Source organism: Aethalodelphis obliquidens, unplaced genomic scaffold (assembly GCF_003676395.1).
Source record: "Aethalodelphis obliquidens isolate GAN/ISIS:26980383/991018 unplaced genomic scaffold, ASM367639v1 scaffold9, whole genome shotgun sequence".
Lineage (NCBI taxonomy): Eukaryota > Metazoa > Chordata > Mammalia > Artiodactyla > Delphinidae > Aethalodelphis > Aethalodelphis obliquidens.
In genome coordinates, this window is record NW_020837953.1 from 23,959,611 (window position 1) to 23,974,969 (window position 15,359).

Here is a 15,359-nt window from a genome sequence, read left to right on the forward strand (position 1 = left end):
GGGTATATAAGTGTTGGCAATGATTAAGGACTCTTCCTCAGTCTCCCTGCCTCCTGCTTCTTTCCATTCAGGCCATCTTTCAGAAGGTAGTCCGAGTGCTATCTCTCAAGTACAACTCTGATCTGAAGCCCTGGCTCCAGTGCTCTCAAGACCAAATCCTAAATCCTAAGTGTGGCCGACAAGGTCCCATGTGGCCTAACCTCTGATTATCTTCCCAGCTTCACCTTCACCTTCAAAGGCATTCCATTGCCACTGGGATGAAGGGCAAGCTCAAGGCCTTCCAGCATCTAGACTCAATGTCCTCACCAGCCTCAGCTCTTTCATACACAACGCTCCAGTTGTGCGTACTTGTCTTGACCATACTCTGGGTTTCCTGCCTCCTCATGCCAGCTCATGCCCTTCCTCCCCAATGGCCCCATCTATCAAAGGCTTATCTTGTCAGTTCAGGGTCCCCCTCCATCAGGAGTACCCCAACATCTACTCTGTGTTTGTCAGATCCTACCTTATATTGTGGTTTCTGCACATCTCATTCCTCCACCACCTGGGAGCAGATGGATCGGCCATCTGTTGCTGTGCCTACTCAGCATCTTTCCAATCCTCCTCCTCTGGTAACAACACTCTGATAATCCTTTGAGATGACTTCATTCCCCCACTCTGGCTGATGAGCACATTTCATTCCTTTGGCCACAGTCATTGGTAGGTGGCTCAAACCAGGCTACAAGAGAGAGTGAACATCAGCCTGAGACGTATGCTGGAACACTGAGAAAAGAGCCCTCTCTTTCTTCTAGGGTTGCTAAACTAGAAGACTAGCAACCTGGACTTTTTTTTTTTTTTTTTTGGCTGTGTTGGGTCTTCATTGCTGCACGCAGGCTTTCTCTAGTTGCAGAGAACGGGGGCTAGTCTTCGTTGCGGTGCGCAGACTTCTCGTTGCTATGGCTTCTCGTTGTTGAGCACGGGCTCTAGGTGCATGGGCTTCAGTAGTTGTGGCACGTGGGCTCAGTAGTTGTGGCTCGCGGGCTCTAGAGCGCAGGCTCAGTAGTTGTGGCACATGGGCTTAGTTGCTCCACGGCATGTGGGATCTTCCTGGACCAGGGATCAAACCTGTGTACCCTGCACTGGCAGGCGGATTCTTAACCACTGCACCACCAGGGAAGTCCCCAACCTGGACTTGTTAATGGTCATCTTTGCCATTATTTGGAGAGCGCCTTCTTGAGAATAAAGCCAACAGAGTTGGAAAGCAGAGCCATGAGTTGAGAAAGACAAATTCTCAGCTATACCAATTTGAGTCCTTGGATTCGGCCATGCCTGAAATTAGTAGCACCTTGACTTTTCCATGCATGAGCCAATAAATGCGTTCATTTGAAATGAGTATCTGTCACTTCTGTGCTGGAGTCATGAGTAGCAGACTGGAGCTGCTGGGGCTATCTGTTGTGTACAAGAGACTTTCAGAGAAGGAAGTTGGGAGGGGAAATCAGAAGAGACTGGGACTAGCACCAGTGTGTGACCCTCTAAGCTTGAAGGTCCACCTGTGGAAAAGGGGAGCAGTTACATTTGCTGTTGCTCAGACCAACCAAAGTGCCTTCACCTCCATCTCTGCTTTGCAGGGGAACCAAACCAAACATTCTGGTCAAGGTAACAGTTGCTTGTTTTGCTGATGATCATTGGGAAGAGGAGGCTTTTAATGGCTGAACTTAAGCAGGAGGTGGTTACTCCTTAGCCAGTTGCCTAGCATCTACCATCAGAGAATACTCTAGTCCAGTGTTTCCTAAACTTGTCTGCACATTGGAGTCATCTTGGGATATTTTAAAAATTCTGACACCCAGACCACATCCCAGACCAAGTAAATCACAATCTCTGGGGGTGGGACACAGGCATGGCTATTTATTTTTTTTTTTTTGCCATGCGGGTTCTTAGTTCCCCGACTGGGGATTGAACCCATGCCGCCTGCAGTCCTGCAGTGGAAGCACGGAGTCCTAACCACTGAAACGCCAGCGAATTCCCGCTATTTTTGAAGTTTCCAACATCAGACACGTTTGGGAACCACTGTCAAAGGTCCCATCTTCCTGTTCCCAAGGCTTACACTTCTATAAAGCAGAGATTCTCCACCAAGTTGACATTAGATCACCTGGGGACTTTTTTTTTAAATATTTATTTATTTATTTATTTATTATTTTTGGCTGCACCGAGTCTTAGTTGTGGCATGCAGAATCTTTAGTTGCGGCATGCAGACTTCTTAGTTGTGGCATGCGAACTCTTAGCTGTGGCATGCGTGTGGGATCTAGTTCCCTGACCAGGGATTGAACCCGGGCCCCTTGTATTGGGAGCACAGAGTCTTACCTACTGGACCACCAGGGAAGTCCCTGGGATTTTTTTTTTTTTTTTTTTTTTGTGGTACGCGGGCCTCTCACTGTTGTGGCCTCTCTCGTTGCGGAGCACAGGCTCTGGATGCGCAGGCTCAGCGGCCGTGGTTCACGGGCCTAGTCGCTCTGCGGCATGTGAGATCTTCCCGGACCGGGGCACGAACCCGTGTCCCCTGCATCAGCAGGCGGACTCTCAACCACTGCGCCACCAGGGAAGTCCCCGAGATTTTTTTTTTTAATATCCATGTCTGGGCCTCACCTTCAGAAATTCTGATTCGGTTGGTTTGGGATGAGACCCCAATACTGGCTGCTATAGACTGAATGTTTGTGCCCATCCCAAATTCATGTTGAAACCTAACCCCCAAAGTGCTGTATCTAGCCGTAGAATCTCTGGGAGTGATTAAGTCATAAAGGTGGAGCCCTCATGAATGGGATTAGTGCCCTTATAAAAGAGACCCCAGGGGAATTCCCTGGTGGTCCAGTGGTTAGGAGTCCACACTTCCATGGCAGGGGACATGGGTTCGATCCCTGGTTGGGGAACTAAGATCCCTCAAGCTGTGCAGTGCAGCCAAAAAATAAAAAAATAAAGAACCACTGTAGTTATAAAGAAAAAAGAGAGAGAGAGAGAGAGAGAGAGAGAGACCCCAGAGAATTCCTACCCCCACCCGCACTCCCATACCCTTTCTCATTTGCTTGCTCTTCCCCTAAGGCAAAAGAAAGTTTTGTGGGAAGGATGAGGCTGAGAGAAGCTTCAACAAGCAAATAAATAGGGAGGGTGGGAGGGAGGGAGATGCAAGAGGGAAGAGATATGGGAACATATGTATATGTATAGCTGATTCACTTTGTTATAAAGCAGAAGCTAACACACCATTGTAAAGCAATTATACTCCAATAAAGATGTTAAAAAAAAAAACAAGCAAATAAGACTCTGGCTCCCCTCCCTTTTCAGATCCTCCTCCTCCTGCCTTCCACGTGGTGAACATGGCCAGGGCACCATCAGATTTCTAGAGGCAAGTCTGGAGATCTACCTCTCTGATCCCACTCTCAGGGTTGGCCCAAGGATTGGGTAGGTTTGTCTGTCCTGCCCAGACTGTCCCTTAAGTGGGTCTTGCCAAGGCCTAGACATGGGAGGGGAAAGTTTTTGAGTTTAGGTCCAAATATAAGCAATTAGCAATAAAACTGATTTGGCTCTCCACCCTACGGCCTTGACTGGCTGGTCTGAACTCAGGGTTTGGGGCGGGGTGGTGTATGTAAGTATCACTCTCACACCCCAGCACTAGCATTTGTACCAGCTTCCATTCATTGGTTTTCTCACTGAACTGGACTGCACTGTGTCCTGTGTCCTCTGTATATTCCCCAAGCACAGAGACTACCACAGAAGTTCTCAATATATATAAATTGACTCAGGTCTTGGGAATTCCCTGGCAGTCCAGCGGTTAAGACTCCGCGTTTCCACTGCAGGGGGGCACGGGTTCCATCCCTGGTCAGGGAACTAAGATCCCGAAGGGTGCACGGCAGGGCCAAAAAGTAAAAAAAAAAAAAAAAATTGAGTCAGGTCTTCTCTGAATTCCTACCCCATTTAGGAGCTAGGAAGGGATACAAAATATACAAATGGGACGTAGTATGATCCCTGCTCTAGGGGTCTCCAGTGACCAACAGCCTAAGGGGGGCAGGGAAGACTTCCCAAAGAGGAGGCATTCAGCTGATTCCTGAAAGATGGAGGGGTGTCACAGGAAAAGTGGGAAGGTGCGGAGGTATGAAAGGTTCATCTAAGGGAAGACGTGCTCCTCAAGGGCACCTGGAAGGGCTGTTCTCGATGATAGCCCCATCCCCATCCCCCCATCCCCATGAACAGCTTCACTACGGTTCTCCTCAATCCACTCATGTGGGCTGATCAAGAGACTGAGACAGACACTTAGAGAAGGAACCAGTACCAGACACAGAAGGAAAAGAGACTCCTAGAATAGGGCCTGTGGGCCAGCAGCATGTGGCACCAGCCACCAGTTGCTGCTTTTTTTTTTTTTTTACTGTATAATATATTTTTTATTATACATAATTTCTAGTTCAACAATCATTCTATCAAACATCTAAAATGCATCCTTTGGTTTATGCATTTTACAATCCACTTAGAGAAAAAAAAAAGGAAACATCTTTTTCAGTTGACTCATCTGTAAAATTGGAGAGGCGTTGCTGCCCTTTTCCCACCTTGGCTCTGAGCAACTTCCTTTTGCAGTTGGGGCATCCCCTTTGGGGATGGCAGTAAATATAACATCACTGACCCCTCCTGGCTTCTGATTTGATAGAGCCGGGTACCGGTAAAGCCAGTTATTCCCAGGGAAGTCAGCGTCAGGCCTCAGAGGATCACCACAGGCCCGGCTCCTGACTGGGATTCAGGCCTTAGAAGCTTCCTCCCCAGCCCCCTCTTGCATCAGAAGCAGAAGCCTAAACCTCAGTGATCTATCTCCCCCAAGCTACTTCAGAAGAGGGGACTTATTCCTCCCTGGTACATTTTATTTATAAGATCTGCTTTCTTGAAACAGCTGCTGTTTTACCTTTTGTCTAACTCAGTGGTTCTCAGCTGGCGTGGATTTTGTCCCCACGGTGAACATTTGGCAATGACTGGACACAATTTTGGTTGTCACAACCTGGGGGCGGGGCTGGGGGTGGGGCATGGTTCTACTGACATATGATGAGTAGAGGCCAGGGACGCTGCTAAACATCCTACAATGCACAGGACAGCCCCTGACAACAAAGAATTATCCTGCCCAAAATATCAATAGTGCTGAGGCTGAGAAACTCTTCATCTTGCTAGGGAGAAAAAAGTTTAGTAACGCTAGCTTTAAAATATCCCCGTGGTCTGGTCAGCAATAACTAACACAAGACTGTCGTCTTGCAATTCATCCATAGATTCGTGCTTGCTCTCCTTTCCCTGGGTCCTGTATGGGGAGGGGTGGAGGTTGTGGTATGGGGGATGCTGCAGAAGTAGATGAGGGTCAGGTGGGGATGAGAGATGGGGGTCACACAGGGCAAAGAACACAGGCTTTAGAGTCAGATCTCAGTTCATATTCCAGCCTTGACTACTACTTTTTTTTTTTTTTTTTAGTATTTACTTATTTGGCTGTGCCGGGTCTTAGTTGCAGCATGTGGGATCTTCATTGCCGCGTGCGGGATCTTTAGTTGCAGCATGTGGGAACTTTAGTTGCGGCACGTGGGATCTAGTTCCCTGACCAGCAATCAAACCCCAGGCCCCCTGCATTGGGAGCACGGAGCCTTAGCTGCTGGACCACCAGGGAAGTCGCTTGACTACTTCTTTTTTTTTTTTTTTTAATTTTTTTTTTGACTACTTCTTTAGCTGTGTGCCTTTAGGCAAGTGACTTTCCCTCTCTGGGCCTCGGGTTTTCTCCTCTGTAAAACAGGACAACTCCTACCTTACAAGGTCCAGGCACTCAGCTATTGTTATGACTTCATCCTGAGGTAGTCACAAGCCATCAGAGGAAGCCTGTGAGCCAGGGGGAGGCATATCAGCTCTGAGTGGTCGCTGGGGTAGCCTGGAGGTGAAATTACTTACCCTCACAGTGTCTGCATTTAGTTCCCTCCAGGCAGGTCCAGAAGTCTCAAGTCTAGCTGTAATCTCTCCTCGCATGGCCTATACTCTCCCTTTTGTTTAGTTCAGTGCCTCAGCGGGTTGTTGCCACCACAGTAGTCTGACTATGCAGCAGAGAAATACATTGAGGTTGTAATTTGCATTTTGGTCTCCTTGCTGTGGGTGAGTTTCCTCCTTTTTGCCTGGGGGTGGGGACTGAGGCTGTCAAAGGTTGCCAGGCATCAAAAGGCATCCCCCAGGCAGGGCTTTTGTTTACTAAGGCCCCCGCTCTAGGAGACTGGAAGCTGGGTTATTCCAGACTACAGGGCTCCCAGCCTCCAGGCTGGGGAGGGGAGGAAGTGACCCCATCCAAAAAGGTTTGAAGGTTTTCCCAAGCCTGAGAAAGTGAACAGGGGTCTGCGTGTCTTGGCTGTGGCTGTTGTCTTTCCTTGAGTAATAGGGACTTTGCACCACTCCCACTCTGATCTCCCAGGACCTCTGATGGGCCTGCAGAGCTTCTGTGTGCTGGGGAGGGGATGGGTGTGTGAGTACGTGTGAGTACTAAGAATGCTGGCTTGGGAGTCACAGCAAAAGACCACTGTGGCTAAGCCAAGCAGGTCCACGAGGATAAATCAAAGTTGATTGAAGATTAAACAGTCCCGCCCTGAATATTCTAGATCGGATAAACACAGGAATTAAACACAGTGCTTTAGAGGGGTGGGGGCATTATAAAAAATTAAATTATGTAAACTTACAATTAAATAAAGTATATTCAAAGGTAATAACATTCAAAGTGTGTCAGTTCCTAATTATTTTCCTGCACTTTGCTATTACACATGCTCTTGAGGTTATTCATGTCTACATGGTGGAAGCGCTACATAACGGTGCACTGCTGCTGGCGTCTTCCCAGCAGCACCTTCAGTGACATCAGGTTGGCAGCTTGAAGATGGCGGTGGTGGGAGTATTTACACCACGGAAATTGGCAAATGCTACAGATCTTTCCCTAACACACCCCTCCCCCTTTCCCTCAAGCCGTTTGTAAACATTTTACCAGCACAACACTGGGTAGAGGATTCCCCAAACATGACAGTGATTGAATTTCCTGCCAGCTTGGCTGGCAGGGGGTTTGGAGCAGATAATGTGATTTAGAGAAATAAATAAATATGACATGTCTTACATCTGAGTATTGTGGGTAAAATGAATACTTGCTACAAATACCTAGTCCAGACATACTTGGGGACTCATCTCTCCCTCCTCCCTTAGAGACAAGAGTGTATACCCACTCACAAAACACCCCCTAGAGCACCCCAAAACACCCTGTGGTGGCTTCTGGATGGAATAAGACCCGAAAAGCCATGAAGACAGGTGCTTTGTTCACAGCTGCTTCAGCAGATCTTCAGACCCCTTCTCAGTCTCAGCAGCTTCCGCAGTTTCCCTGGCTTCAGAGTCAGGACAGTTGAAGCCATGTGGGGAGCAAAGGGGGCTCTGGATGGGAGAACCAGAATGAGCCAGAAACCAGGAATTGGCTCTCAAGCACATGGATCTACTTGGGAGCAGGGAAGACTGTCAGTCAGGGGCAATTCCTCCCCAGGGAACATTGGGCAATGTCCAGAGACATTTTTTGGTTGTCACATTTCGGGGGAAGGGTGCTACTGGCATCTGGTGGGCAGAGTCCAGGATGCTGTTAAACACCCTACAATGCACAGGACAGCCACCCCTCAATCCCACATCGTGTAATTTCCTGCCCCAAACATCAATAGTGCTGAGGATGAGAAACTAGGGTAGGAGACACAGTGGGGAGACACTCAGGGCAGGGTCTAGGAAGAGATGAAGGAAAGGTCTGCTGGCTGGGTAGCTACTCATCCCTCCCTTCCCCACAAAACCCACTTCTGTGGGTGGCCATTCAGTCTCTTATTTTGTGTCCTGTCCTGTTTCTCTAGTCTCTCTCTGGTGATGTCCCTGTTTATCTCAGTTTATCTCTTGGTCTCTTTTTCTCACTCTCAGCCGTGCCATCTGCTCTGGCTGGATCCTTGTGTTCTGAGACGTGAGACAAGCTTTTGGCATTCATACTCCCTCAGCCACACTCATCACTCCAGCTGTCTTGGCCTGGGAGCTGGGCCAGGAGCTTAGCAAACGGGAGGGTATAAAGACAGGGGGCTAAAGGGTCCCACACCTCCCACCACCCATCTTGCCTTTGCCCCGAGGGTCCTACCTGTCTGTCTCCCTGAGACCTGGAGCTCCAACCTGCTGTCACCCCCCCAGAGCCTGGTACCTGAGTCAGCCTGTCCAAGTGGCCTTGCTCAACCCACAGATCCCTTCCTCCCCACCCCCAGCTCCTTAAATTTCTCCTCTAGCTCAGTCCAGCAGCTGTTACAAAACAACTGGAGTTAGGCAGCTCCTCCTGCCCCGGGGCAGTAAGTGACACCAGGCTCATGACTGCCCCTGAGCCCAATAACTTCTGCCAAGTAACCAGGAACTTGTGGCCTCTGCCCTGGTCCTGGTTTCCAGGACCCAGAGCCCGGAGCTCAGAGCCATGACATGGTGCCCGGTACTTGGAACCCAGTACTCAGCATCCAGGCTCAATTACCAGTGCCCATCACCAGGACCCAGGGCCTGGTGCCAGGGCTACCCACCCTGCCCCTCCCACTCACCACCCCTGGCAGACCCTGGCGGCCTAGGCTTCTGTGTGCAGGTGGGCACTGTGTGAGGACAAGGACACTACAGAAAAGTCTAGTGGCAATTTTTTAAATAAATTGGAGTGACTTTTAAAGTAAGAATTATTCAAATCAAGATTTAAAATAAACGACTTCCCTCGTGGAGCAAGTGGTTGGGAATCTGCCTGCCAATGCAGGGGACACGGGTTCAAGCCCTGGTCTGGGAAGATCCCACATGCTGCGGAGCAACTAAGCCCGCGTGCCACAACTACTGAGCCCACGCGCAGCAACTACTGAAGCCTGCATGCCTACAGTCCATACTCTGCGAAGCCACCTCAATGAGAAACCCGGCGCGCCACAACGAAGAGTAGCCCCTGCTCTCCGCAACTAGAGAAAGTCCACAAGCAGCAAGGAAGACCCAATGCAGCCAAAAATTAAAAAAAAAATTCTAAAAAAGATTTAAAATAAAAATCGGGGAAAGGGAACTTCCCTAGTCCAGTGGGTAAGACTCCACGCTCCCAATGCAGGGGGCCCAGGTTCGATCCCTGGTCAGGGAACTAGATACTGCATGCTGCAACTAAAGACTCAGAGCAGCCAATTAAATAAATACTAAAAAAAAAAATTGGGGAAAGGCCAAGCAGTATGGGCAGAGGGAAGAGAAAAGCTGGGGTATAGGGTTGCCGAATAAAATAGAGGCTGTTCAGTTAAATTTGAATTCAGGTAACAAGAAAGACTTTTTTTTTTTTTGGCCATACCACCAAAAAAATCTAATATCTTGCAGGATATTAGATCCCCAACCAGGGATTGAACCCAGGCCCTCAGCAGTGAAAGCGCAGAGTCCTAACCACTGGACCAACAAGGAATTCCCAACAAAGACTTTTTTTTTAATGAATTAATTTATTTTTGGCTGTGTTGGGTCTTCATTGCTGCGAGTGGGCTTTCTCTAGTTTCAGCGAGCGGGGGCTACTCTTCGTTGAGGCACACAGGCTTCTCATTGCGGTGGCTTCTCTTGCTGCGGAGCACAGGTTCTAGCTGTGTGGGCTTCAGTAGTTGTGGCTCGCGGGCTTAGTTGCTCCGCGGCATGTGGGATCTTCCCAGACCAGGGTTCGAACCCGTGTCCCCTGCATTGGCAGGTGGATTCTTAACCAATGCGCCACGAGGGAAGCCCCCCTTCCTTCCCCCTCTTTAAAAAATGTTTTTTTTTTTTTTTTTTTTTGCGGTACACGGGCCTCTCACCGTTGCGGCCTCTCCCGTTGCGGAGCACAGGCTCCGGACGCGCAGGCCCAGCGGCCATGGCCCACGGGCCCAGCCGCTCCGCGGCATGTGGGATCCTTCCGGACCGGGGCACGAACCCGCATCCCCTGCATCGGCAGGCGGACTCCCAACCACTGCGCCACCAGGGAAGCCCTAAAATGATTTTTTGACCAAGTGATATAGTCACATGCTTTAAAATTCCATAGGGACAAAAGAACATGCAATGAAATGTCTCTTCTGCCCTGCCTCTCAGTCACCCAGTTCCCTTCCCCACTTCCCTGTGTGTCCTTCCAGAGACATCTTACTGCCACAGCCTCCTAACTGTCTTCCTGCCTGCAGTCTGGCCCACCTGCCTCCATACTGTGGCCAGCTGGTGTTTCACCTCCAATCACGTTACTTCCTGACTTAAAACCCTGCTGTGGTTTTCCATGCCATGGGATGAAGAACAAAATTCCCAGCTAATCAGGATACAAGGCGTTCGGTGCCTGTTTCCTGCCCATCTTCCTGGACGCTTGGGATCACCCCGGCCGGTCTGACACGCCACCACAGAAACACAACCCGCCAAGTAGTGTCCCTCACTCTCCCACCTGTTCTGGCGTCCATGCTCTCGCTCATGTTTCTCTGTCAGACATTTATTGCACACAGACAGCATCTATGGTGTGCCCGGCACTGGGGGCTACGAGGGACACGGTGGACAACAAAACTGAAATGTCCCTGCTCCTGTGACTCAGCTTCTGGCAGAGGAGCATTTAATAGACAAATCATTGAAATAAAGCATTTGTTGTGCTAGGGTAGGTCCAGAGCTCTGGGGTCAAAGAAGACCTCCTGGAAGAAGAGCTATTTAATTGAACAGTCATCAGCCAGCTAAGGGTGGGAGACGGGCAGGCAGGGAAGAGTGTCCCAGGGCCAGGAAACGGTTCATCGGGAGGAGTCACAAATCCAGGGTTGGGGGAACACAGAGAAGAGAGGAAGAGTGTGGGAGCTGCAGGTTTAGCAGCCCTCGGGAAGCCACTCTACAGGGTTTGCGTTTTATCCTGAGGGGATTTACGCAGGGGAGTGTGTGGGCACATCTGTGGCTGTTCTGAAGAGACTGGATTGGAGGAGAGGACCTTGTTGCCATTTCTAGGATGGCAGAAATGACGGCAGCCTGGGCCAGCGAGAGGGCACTAGGGACGGAGTAGGAGATACCACAGAGGTGAGGCGGCAGGAGGAGTGACTTCCCAGGGATCTTGCTTGAGAGGCTGGTGGATCCTGTGATGCTCTCTGGTGATATTTCTAAGTCCAGATTTGGACTTGAATTGGTGGTGCCTGCAAGATGTCCAAGCCAAGACGTCCAGCAGACACATATGTATGTTGTCAACCTCGGGAAGAAGGTCTGGATTGGAGATTCTTTTTTTTTTTTTTAATTTAATTTTAATAGTGTGCCCTCTTTTTTTTAAAAAAAAATATATATATATATATTTATTTATGGCTGCATTTGTCTTTGTTGCTGCATGCGGGCTTCTCACTGTGATGGCTTCTCTTGTGGCAGAGCACGGGCTCTAGGCGTGCAGGCTTCAGTAGTTGTGGCTTGTAGGCTCTAGAGCACAGGCTCAGTAGCTGTGGCACAAAGGCTTAAGTTGCTCTGTGGCATGTGGGATCTTCCCAGATCAGGGATCGAACCCATGTCCCCTGCATTGGCAGGCGGATTCTTAACCACTGCACCACCAGGGAAGCCCTGGACTGGAGATTCTTATTTGGGAGTCATTAGCAAAAAGTTAACAGTAAAAATGTTATCTACCCCTTATCAACTGTTAGACACTTTTCTAAGTTTTTTTTTTTTGGCCGCGCCACACAGCTTTCAGGATCTTAGTTCGAACCCCGGCTCTCGGCAGTGAAAGCACGAAGTCCTAACCACTGGACAGCCAGGGAATTCCTTCTAAGTTCTTACATACTTTAATTTATTGATTTCTTACAACAACCCTATGAGGTATTGTGCCTTCACTCTTTTTAAATTTTATTTTATTTTACTTTATTTTTTGGTCTCATGCAGGGCCTTTTTTTTTTTAATGTATTTTTATTATTTATTTATTTATTTTTGGCTGCAGTGGGTCTTCGTTGCGATGCACGGGCTTCTCATTGCGGTGGCTTCTCTTGTTGCAGAGCACAGGCTCTAGGCGCGCGGGCTTCAGTAGTCGTGGCTCACGGGCTCTAGAGCGCAGGCTCAGTAGTTGTGGTGCACGGGCTTAGCTGGTCCGCGGCATGTGGGATCTTCCCGGACCAGGGCTCGAGCCCGTGTCCCCTGCATTGGCAGGCAGATTTAAGAATCTGGTTAAGCCACTGCACCACCAGGGAAGTCCCTGTGCCTTCACTCTTGCCATTTTACGATGAGGGGGAAAAGTTCAATAATGTAACCAAGGTTACACAACTACTAAATGACAGAGCTGGGTTCAAACCCCAGAAGTCCAGCTCCAGGATCCCTGCTCCTAACTGCATCATACAGCCTCTCACCTAGACAGTAGTTTAAGCCCCAAAAGCAGATGAGATCAACTTCAGAATTGTGAGAAGGGCAGACTGTCAACCCTGAGGAATACAAGCACCTAAAGCCCAGGGTCTGAATCCTGCTCTTAAGATAAGTTTTCTCTGAAATGCTAGTGTTTTAATTTTAAAAAATTAGTTGCCAGGGGACTGGCCTGGGTGGAGGGAATGGGGCATTAGTGTTTTGTGTGTGTGTGTGTGTGTGTGTGTGTGTGTGTGTGTGTGTGTTTTGGCCGTGCCGCGCGGCTTGTGGAATCTTAGTTCCCCAACCAGAGATTGAAATCCAGCCCTCAGCAGTGAAAGTTTGGAGTCTTAACCACTGGACCACCAGGGAAGTCCAGGAGAAGCATTTTTTAACTGATGTTGTTTAAAATTGCCAATGGGTGGTGATGATAAAAAGCAGGCCAATTTTTAGTTTTTTTATTATGATTCTTTAATTCTTTACCTTTATTGCCCACACCCGGGGCACACCCAAACCATCATTCTACCCTTGTTGGCCATTGCCAGCAATGCTGGGATCCAAACCCACCTGGCAACAGTGGACCAGAGCTGAGTGCTAGGGGCTGTCCTTTCGAGGCATAATGTTCTCAGTTCTCAGCCCTTAATTTAAAGGAGCTTCTCGGAAGTTATCTCCTACAGGTAGCCGCCCCTGAGATCTGGATCAAATATTTCTCCTTTATATTCCCATCACATCCTGTGCCTGGTTCTGTCACTGACCTCTTAGGTTGCATTCAATGCCTCCTTCTACATCTAGACTGAGCACCCTGAAAATACGGACCTGGCCCTATGTATCACAATGCTCTGGCCACATCGAGGTATGTCTAACGAGGCTGTCCCGAAGTGGAGTGGTTTGGGGAAGGGGCTGGTAGTACACAGGAGGTGTTGTTGACAGCCCCAGGAGGTCAAAGCCCCTCCAGTTAGGGAGGGGGTCTTGCAACTAACAAGACTCTTTTATTCTATGTGTTAGCTCAAGGAATGCCTCACCCAGATCACTAGCCCTAATTTGCAGGCGAGGAAATAGAAGCTCACAGAGGTCACGAGAATAGTCCACAGTTATAGAGTGAGTCACTGGCCAGGACTGGACACTCACTTCCTGACCTCTCTGCCAGGACCCTGGCCACAGCCCTGCCTCTGGTCCCGGCAGCTCCGGCCTCACCTAGCTCGCCAATGTGCTCATGTAACCACGAGGGGGAGCCAGATGCCCGTTCATGGCGTAGCCGGGCCCAGGCTGAGGGGTGGAATGACCGCTCCTTTGACGGAGGCCCATCCGGACTGACGCCCATGAAGCTGGTAAAGAAAGTAGCAGGAGAATTGGGCGGTTATAAGAGAGCCGACGCTCAGGAGCGGTGGCGGCTGGGATGAAGGGAGGAGGAGGGAAGGGCATTTGTTGCCTCCTCTGGCCCTGCTTGGTCTGGCCCTGCTGGGAAAGAACTGGAGAAAGGGAGGGCTCTCCGGCGCACAGTCTTCTGCCCCCGCCTCCACTTTGCTCCGTCTTGCTCAGGAACAGACCGGACATTCCTAAAGCTCAGGCAGGAAACCAGGAAATAGACCAGGAGGCCAGCCTCTCTGCAGCCTGGCCAGTTCTTCCAAAGCAACCCCCCGTGATGTGCCAGAGGACCCAGGCCCCAGGCGCCTGGACACTGCACCCTCCTAGAACGTCCCCTGCACTCTTCCCTCCTGGCCTCCAGGCCCCTTCCTCAGGACCTATAGGAGAAATTGTTATCCACCACCAACTTCGAGGTCAAACTCATGATCTGTCCCCCTAAACCTGGGTCTCTTCCAGAGTTCCTTCTCACAGTGAATGATACCAGTATCCATCTGCTTATTTGCCTCAGAAAACTTCGAGTCATCCTTGACACCTTTCTTTTCTTTTCCCCATTTTTTCAGTTCCTCTGTCTACCTCTCGGTTTCTACCACTCACTGGATGGAGGGCCCATCATGTCTCACCAGAATTGGTGTTCTTGTTTGGACTCCCTACTGTCACTCCTCTCTCCTTCTCCTCTCAATCCCCTCTCCAGGTGGTAGCTTCTGATGATCTTTTCAAATCATCAATCTGATCGTGTCACCCACCTGCTGAAATCTCTCAACAGCTTCCCAGTGCTCTTGCAATAAAGACCGTACTCTTAGTATGGCCCATCAGGTCCTGCATGGTCTGGTCCTTCCTCCCTCTGTGGCCCCATCCTCCCTCTCACTCTCTCTGTTCCAACTACACTGGCTGTGGTCATCACAGGGCCTTTGCACCTGCTGTTTTCTCTGCGCGGAATTCCAGCCTTCTGCCTTGTGAACGCCTATTCGCTCAGATCTCCACTCCAGCATTGCTTTCTCAGGGACACCCTCCTCTTGACCTCCCTGACCAGGTCAGATTCCTCATTATTCACCCTCCCAGCACCACATACTTCTCCTTCATGTACCTGTCATAGCTGTAATTGTCCATTTGGTTGTAGTAGTATTTTTAATATTTATTTATTTGGCTGCGCCGGGTCTCAGTTGCGGCATGAGGGGTCTCGTGGGATGCGGGATCCCACAAGAGCGGCATGTGGGATCTAGTTCCCTGACCAGAAATTGAACCCGGGCCCCCTGCATTGGGAGCGAGGAGTCAACCACTGGACCACCAGGGGAGTCCAGGTTGTAGTATTAAAGTAATGTCTGTTTCTTTCACTAGACTGTAAGCTCCGTGAGCATAAGGACCCTGTCCATTTTTGCTCATTTGAAAATCTCCAGCACCTCAGTCCTAGCACATAGTAGGTGTTCAGTGTTTCTTGAATAAATAAATTAATGTGGCCCACTTCTCTCCGCCTCTGTTTTCCCGAGCCTAACCCTCCATCATCTCCTGTCTGGACCTTGGCAATCACTTTTTAACTGGTCTCCCAGTTTACAAGCAAGTCCCTACTGGTTTCCCACCCAACAGCCAGAGAGGTCTAATAAAAATGCCAATCTGACCGTGTCACCCTTCCCACCCCCATTTAATAGCATTCATTCTCTTCCCATGGT